Genomic DNA, 8926 nt, shown 5'->3' with positions numbered 1-8926 from the left:
TACCGTCGTCTTCAACTCAACCGCAACTCTAGCCAGTCTTCATTACACCGGATTTCAGGGTGAGCTAATGCTTCTAGCTTGGACTGGATCTTCTTCCTCATGTCTTGATGCCTTGAAGTTCCGGCATGGACTAGCTTTTGTTTATTTTAGCTTCTTAGAATACTCTTAGTTTAGTAATTTGATCATAGATGTTCTTGTGGTGATGACTTCCAGATTTTGGGGAATAATAGATGTTGAATTTTTAGAAGTTATTGAATTGTCTTTTTATTAATGAGTTTAAGTCTTCCGCATCGTATTTTGTTCATTATGGTTAAAATGTTAAGGTTTAGATTGGTTGGTTCGCTCACATAGGAGGGTAAATGTGGGTGCCAGTCGCGGCTCGGGTTTGGGTCGTGACACTATAAAACTCTAAAAATACCATAAACTAAAAATACCATACCTCTAAACCCTAAAATATTGGATAAAACCTTTAACCAAAGACCCTAAAACCCAAAACACCCTAAGAATTAAACCCCTAACCCTAACCTAAAACCCTAAATCCAAAACATAAAATTCTAAATCCTATAAACCAAAAATTAAACCCAAAAATCCATTAAAGACCCCTAAGCTAACGCTCATTCCTAAAACTCTGTAAACCCTAAACTTAAAAAACACAAAAAATCTTGAAACCTTAGACCCTAAAAACCCTAAGAAACACTTAAACCTTAAAACCCCTAAATCGTTTGTGTTTAATAATAGAAAGGTAGAAGATTTTTAGGTGGACGACCAATGGAATTATCAATTGTTGATTCAATAGGCACATCCAAGTCAGCTGGACAACATCCTAGCAACAACAATTCCACAAGAACAACTCCCTGACCAGGCGTACTGGAGAGCCAATTCCAATGGCATGTTTAGTTGTTCGTCAGCTTGGAATGAAATTAGGGGGAAAAGACCTAAAGATAGCATGGACAAGGTCACCTGAATAATGACTCCAAATCAACACAGACGGAAGTGAATTAGATAACCCAGGCACGATGGGGGCAGGAGGTATATTGAGGGATCAATGCAGGCAACCTACTACTAGCCTATACATCCCCTCTTGGAAATGGTACAAACAATCAAGAAGAAATAGGTGCAGCCATATTTGGAATGACTTGGGCACTGGAATTAGGGTACAAGAAGATCTTTCTTGAAATGAATTATATGTGAACACTCAAATGGATCCTACAAAAAGCTACACCACATTAGAGCATATGCAGTCAGTTGGACATACTGAAATCACTCATCTCCCGGACTCAATAATTCAAATGTGCACACATCTTCAGGGAAGCAAACAGGGTAGCTGATGCATTGTCCAAACATAGCCAAAAACTCACTGGTCCTCAAATATACTATAACAGTCAAGAGTTACCTAATGAAGCAAATGCCTACTATCAGCTTGATTTATTGGAAATGCCAAGCTTTAGAAGGAAAAAGACTAAGAAGATAAAAAAAAACCTTGAACATACTATTAGCTTTTAAACTAAGCTTTAACTCAAATTATAGCTCCTTTGCATAGTTTGGTTAGTTTTGTCTAATTTTGTGTTTGAAGAGGGAGAGTCTTCCCATGTTTATGCTTCCTAGATTCTATGTATGGAGAGGAGTCCTCTCTTTAGGTGCTTAGAATTTTGGAATCGTCATTTTTTAAGGGATGGAGTAGATTTTCATTTGGAAAGTTGTCTCCAAACCTTCAAAGTTATGGAGGTTAGGATTAAGTCCTCCTCCTTGTAAATGATTTTTGTTGAATTGTAAGGCCTGGGGTTTTTGCTAAGCCCCTACTCATCCAAGGGTGATTAAACAAAAAAAAATAAAATGAAAAACCCCTAAGCCCTAAATCTCTTAATCCTAAACCTAAAACCCAAAGAAACTGTAAAGCCTAATCTTCAAGAAACCCTAAATAATATAAACCCTAAACTAAACACTAAAGAACTTAATCTAAAAAATCCAAGGCCCTAAACTCTAGAAACCTAGATAAAGCCCAAAACCAAAAACCTAAACCTCCCTAAGCCCTAACCCCAAAACATAACCTAATCCTAATATCATAAACATAAAACCCTGTGAAACCCTAAATGCTATAAACCCTAAAAAATACACACTAAAATCTAAGCCTTAACGCTTGAAAACCATAAGAAACTCAAAACTCTTAAAAACCCTTAAAAATCCAAAAATCCCTAAACCCTAAACCCTAACCTAAATCCCTTGATCCTAAGCCTAAACAAATATGAAATCCTAAACATTAAGAAAGCGTAAATCCTATAAATCATAAAATAAAACCTTAATCCCATTTAAACTCCCATCAAATTCTACGCTCTAAACTGTGAATCAAAGAAATCTGTAAACCCTAAACCTAATTAAATAAAAACAGCCTAAGTAATAAACCCATATCATAAAATCACTTAAGAAACCTTTAACACTTAAAAACCCTAAAAATACAAAAATCCCTAAACAAAAAGAAACTTTAATAAGCTATATACCCTATAAACCCCTAAGAAACACTTTTAAATCCTAAAAAAATACCAAAAACCCTGAACCTAAAAACCTATAAGCTTTAAATCCTATAAATGTCTAAATTATAAATACTAAACCCTAAAAGATACCAAAAAAATATAAAAAATCGACGCACCTAAATTCTATAACTATAAAATCCTAAAAACCCTTAACCTAAAAGTATCAAATCCCTTAACCCTAAAAACCTAGATGAAACAATAAATCTAAAACCCTTAACCTAAAAAAATCCGAAATCTTAAACCATAAACCATAACCTTAAATTTAAAATTTTAAATCTAAAACATTAAGAAACAATAAACACTAAAGCTTAAGAAATCCTAAATCCTATCAACCCTAAAACAATTGAAACTCCTATAATACCGTAACCTCTAAACACTAAAAATCCATAAACCCTAAACCTAAAAAAAACCATAAGCCCTAAACACTAAGAAAACCTCAAACGCGTAAACCAAACATACTCTAAGCTCTAAACCCTAAAAACCCTTAACCTAAAAATACAAAATTCCTAGACCCTAAAACTTAGATAAAACCCTTAACCTAAAACCCTACAATCAAAAAAACCCTAAACCCAAAATCCTAACCTCAAACTTTAAATGTTAAATATAAACTCTATGAAACCATACACCCTAAAAATTAAGAAACCCTTAAGACCTAAACACCCAAATTCAACCCTAAATCCAAATTTAAACCCCTTAAAACCTTAGCTCCAAATCCTAAATCCGAAAAATTTATAAACCCTAAATCTAAAATAAACAAAAATTCCAAATCCCTAAACACTAAAAAACCCTATGAAATGGATAACCTATAAAACCTAAAAGAAACACCAAAACCCCCTAAACCATAAAACTCTAAGCTCCAAACCCTATAAAGCTCTAAATTGTGTATGATTAACCTTAAAAATACACAAAAAAAAAAACCAACATTTATAAATTGTAAAACACCTTAATCTAAAAATAAAAAAAACTTAGATTATAAAAGCCATAACATAACCCTTAACCTAAAACCCAAAACTTCTAAAAACCCATATGTCCTAAATAGTTAACCCTAACCTAAAGCTCTAAATCCTAAACTCAGAACCTATGTAACTCTATACTCTTATCCTTAAGAAACCCTAAATCCTATAAACCTTAAAGTAAACCCTAAAACAATTTTGAACCCATACAAAACCGTAAGCTCTAACTTAAGACCTTAAAAACCCTAAGAATAACTTGACATTTAAACTCTAAAAAATCCACAAACCCCCAAACTTAAAATTCTAAGCTCTAAATATTATATATTAAACCCTTAAAAGCATAAAAAACATAAACCCTAACCATCAACCTCTAAATATTATATGTTAAACCCTTAAAAGCATATAAACCATAAGCCCTAACCATCAACCCAAATAATCCTAAAAAGCATAATCTAAAAACCCTAAATATTAAAATCCTAGATAAAACCCTTAACCTAAAAACCCTAAACCTAAAACAAAAACCCTATGCCCTAAATCATTAACCTTAACCTAAAACCCCAAATTCTAAACCTAAAACACTAAATCTTAAGAAATCCTAAATCCTATAAAAATCTAAAAACATTTAAAATCCACACAAAAATCTAAGCTATAAACTCTAAATCCTAAAACTCTGTAAACCTAACCCTGAAAAAACACAAAAAACCCTAAGCCTTAAAGCCCTAACCTTAAAAAATCCTAAGAAACATGAAAAGTTTAAAAACCCTAAAAATACAAAAAAAAAAAAAAACAAAAAAACTTTAAGTTCTTAACCTTGCCAAGCCCTAAATTTTATCTGCTAAATGCCAAAAAAACACAAAAAAAAAAACTAAGTCCTGAATAATAAACCAATAAAACCCTAAAAACTAGATAAAACACGTAACCGAAAACTCTAAACAAAAAAAGAACTAAACCTTAAACCTAAACCTAAAACCCTAAATCCTAAACCTACAACCCTAATAAAATCTAAAACCTAAGCCTTAAGAAACCCTAATTTAAACCATGAAAATCATTTAAACACATTTCAAAACCATGAGCTCTAGACCCGAAATCCTGAAAATCAATAAACCTTAAACATAAATAAACACAAAAAACCCCTAAGCACTAAATGCTAGAAAACCCTAAGAAACACATAACCTTTTAAACCCCTTATAAAACCGAAAGGTCCCTATGCCCTAAATCCTATCCTAAAACCCTTGATCCTAATCCTAAAACACCCTAAGCCCTAAACCCTAAATCCTAAAATCCATTTAGAGAAACTCTCTCCAAGCCGCTGCCCAAAATTTCTCTATCTAAAATTTTTTCTAGTGTTCGTTCAAGGAATTAGCTATCTTTCGTAGTTGATACAATTTTCTATATTTGGAATGAATATTAAACAACTAGATCCAGGATAAATGATGTTAAATGTCAACCAACAATTTCTAAAGTGGAATCGACCTCAGAATAATCTTCCAATTTTTTGCAGGAAGGGAAGAGGCGGTCCACACTGCTGATAAGGAATTGGAAGGAAAAACTACAAATATATTCATGGATAAATTGATTATAAGGTGTGGAGGAAAATATCGAGTGGGAAATCTGCTAGTTCAAGATATGGATAATTTTCAAATGCCCACTGTTTCAGCTCAGCGAAGCTCACAAGTGATGGAGGTGATACGCTCAAACATACTACTTAAATAAGAAGTAAAGCGGTCGTGTCAAGTAAATAACTCAACTAGTGAGGTTGGGATCGTTCCCACGAGGAAAATAGTCTAGACTTAACTTCAACCTGTTATTACTATTGTTTAGTCAATGACTTCCTTGGAAAGTAAAAACATAAAAAGGGGGGTTTCTATTTCTAAATGAGTGAAAATAAATAACGAACTTGAAAGAGACACTTAACAGCTTTGACAGTTGGATTTTAATCAATTAATCAAAGTAACTAGGGTTTACGTGTTCCCCACAGGTTCATAACTTGATAATTCTAACTATAACAATTCTTTCCTAGTATCTTGCATGTAAAGTGATAAGTTATGTATTTCTAAATCCTTGGTCCGGCATCTAGAAAATCTCACTCCGCACCTTTGTCCGGCTACGTGTGTTGCCATCCTAACCCTTATCCTTACCTCATATTAAGCATCGTATTCGATATTTGACTAAGTTATTACCTCGTACCAATCAATACTAGCCTATTAGATAGTATACACTAAATCTATGTTAATAATTCTTTTCATATTATCTACCTCGTAGGTCCGACAAGTAGCATTAAGGCGAGTTCTAATGTTGGCCATCCGTTAAAAAGACTTCTAAGCGAAAGAATTATTAATACATGCAAGACACTATTCTAGAACTGTTATTTTTGTTAGGGTTTATCTCATTATTTGCCTATGGTTTCCCAAACCCTAGTTATGGAGTTTAGTTACTCATGGCTACAAACACAATATTCAAATATATTAAATAAGAGTTCATGTAGTTACTTCAATAAGAAAGAGTAAAATCCAAAAGTTTGCTTGATTAATCACCAAAAATCACTTGCAAGAATTCTCAAAGTAATCAATAATCTCACAAAAAGTCTAATGATTATCAAGAATCTCACAATACAATGTTTACCAATACGGAGTTTAACAATCTAAGAGTCTAACCCCAAAAATGAGGTTTTTCGAACTATTTATAAAAAATAAAAACCTAATTAAACAAGGACTCTATTTGCTGGAAATCTGCCAAAACGCGGCTGGGTCGACGGACCTCGCGACGGATCGTCGTGGTCACGACGGACCGTCATGGACTCCGTTGTCCCATACTTATGCAATTTCTTCTGCTGCTTTCTTCATTACCCTCGACGGCATGTATGACGGACCGTCATAGGCACAACGGTCCATCGAGGGCCTTCATTCCAAAAAACTTCAACTCTTGGAATATGGGTACTGGGATTACTTCTATGAACTTCATGACGAACCTGCAGGACGGACCATCATAGACATGACGGACCGTCACAAGCTTCGTAACCCAACACTTGGTCAGACCTCCCCATCTTCCTTCAACAGCTGCACTACGCTGCCACCTACGGACAGTCACAAGCACGACGGACCGTCACAAGCTCCGTAGGTGGTCTCTTCTGCATTTCTTCGCTCAAAATCTCCGCATTCATCTTTGGACAGATTTCCTGCAAAATAAAGAGAAACTTATATAAACATTAGCACAAAAAGGCTTTTTGGACACACTAAACTTAAGGAAAAAGTATTAATAATACCGTGAAACCACGGTATATCAACACCCTCAACTTAAATTCGTTGTTTGTCCTCAAGCGACGCACTATCACAATACAAAATCTTTGTACAATAGTATCCATGTTTTATCCTTTGCAATCATTTGGCTACCAATCCCGATTAATCTCATCAAATCTATGCATACTATCACTATTAGGCTTGAATTATGTGGGATCAGAACATGACACAGACTCACCATGCGCTAACACCTATCCTCTTCAATTTCTCACCGAGGTGCTAACAATTCCGGTATTGCAACTAGTGTCCTCACTCTAAAACAAAATCCTCATTTTTCACACAATGATTTCAGTTTGAGTATAAGGATTTCTTTTTAACACTCACTCTCAGAACAAAGTCACCCAGTTTCTCATATTCTTTCACCTTGCTATTTTCTCTTCTTTCTTCATTTGTGTAAGTGACTCTCTTCTTTTCTTGCTTGTATTTCTTGTATATTTTTCTTTTTCTTTACTTCTCTTTCAACTAATTCTTGAGTCACTTTATTTTTATTCTTTCTCTCTCTTTGTTCATTCAACCCCACTTTCCAGAGCATTCCTCATAATAGCCACCCTCAACTCATGGCTTTGCCATGAGTCAAGGTACACAGTACCCAAAGTTGGGTCAGGGCCATAACGAAGGTTGTTTACTGCATTAGCCACCCTCAACTTCCACTTTTGTCATAAGCTGAGGTGCACATGTCCAAGGAGGAAGCATGGCCAACACATTATTGCCAGAAAAGATCAGCTGGGGTGAAAAAGAAAGGTCTAATTTAAGCTCAGATCATTTGGATCAAAGAAGGATAAATTTCATTGTGTTTTCGTTTATTTAGGCTAAAATTGGGCTATATTTAATAAGGGCCTATGATCCTTTCCTAATTGTCTATTACAACTTACTTTAGCAGGACTAACCAGGCTAGTTCTAGCTCAGTACAGATAGTGGACTATTCAAATCGTCCTCACACTCACGTGACATCTCATCACTCTACCAGATTATCAGACACCTAGTTCGAATTTCAGACATAGGGTAATGCAATGGTGTACCTCTATGTCATGCTTAGAGCCACACAATTATCAGTTACTATGCCTAGTCATGCATCTTTTTCCAATTCATCAGAATATCATATTAGCCATCATGCTCCAAAATTAACCTATGTACAAAAGATATAGACATGCCGGTTCAACAGAAAAAGTAATCAGTCTTTTGGGGAAAAAGAACACAGGCAAAAAAACCCCAAAAGAGGATAGTGAATTGGGCTACTCAGACTTCACCCTAGCACTCACTTTCCATTTATCCCACCCCCAACAAAAAGACATGCAATTGTCCCCAATGCATAAAAAATTGAAATACAAGAGTGGTAGGTGAAGCAAACCTGGGGCGCAAAGCGTCGACAATCAACACGGACCGTTGTGATTATGACGGTCCGTCGTCGCTGTCCGTCGTGGGACACTTTAAAAAAAAGGAGGCCTTTAAGAGAGGGGTCTCTGACCGTCATGACGGTTATGCAGGACGGACCGTCGAGAGTATGACGGTCCGTCGTAGATGTCCGTTGGAGGACACTTAGAAAATGTGAGAGACCCTTAGGAATAGGGTCTCTGACTACCAGCACGGTTGTGCAGGACGGACCGTCGAGAGAACGACGGTCCGTCGCATGTGTCCGTTGGTGACTGTTGTAGAGTGATTTTCTGCAGAATTTCCTGGTGATGTGCCTGCAAGTTTAAAACCCATTAGTAGAAAATGCTACCATTACTAGAAAGAAAGAAAGAGAAAAAAAACTATAAGTATTGGGTTGCCTCCCCACTAGCGCCTGATTTAACGCCGCGGCACGACTGAGGACACTTGATTACTCAGCCTTCATCAAGATTGTATGCCTCTATCATTTCATTCACCGATGCAGTATGCCCAAAATAGAGTTTTATTCGTTCTCTATTCACCTTAAACTGCACTCCCTCCTTGGTTTTTAACTCAACTGCTCCATAAGGGCATACTTGGGTAATCAAGTAAGGGCAAGTCCGTTTGGACTTGAGCTTGCCCGGAAGACAAGGCAACCCAGATCTGACTAAAAGCACCAAATCCCCAACCATAAACTCTTGTTTGGCACTTTTTTTTTCATTCTCCTTCTTCATCTTTTCTTTGTGGGATATGGCGGATACCGATTGGAGCTCACCACTCT

Source organism: Solanum pennellii, chromosome 7 (genome assembly GCF_001406875.1).
Source record: "Solanum pennellii chromosome 7, SPENNV200".
NCBI lineage: Eukaryota > Viridiplantae > Streptophyta > Magnoliopsida > Solanales > Solanaceae > Solanum > Solanum pennellii.
Note: the sequence above shows the minus strand (reverse complement) of the source record.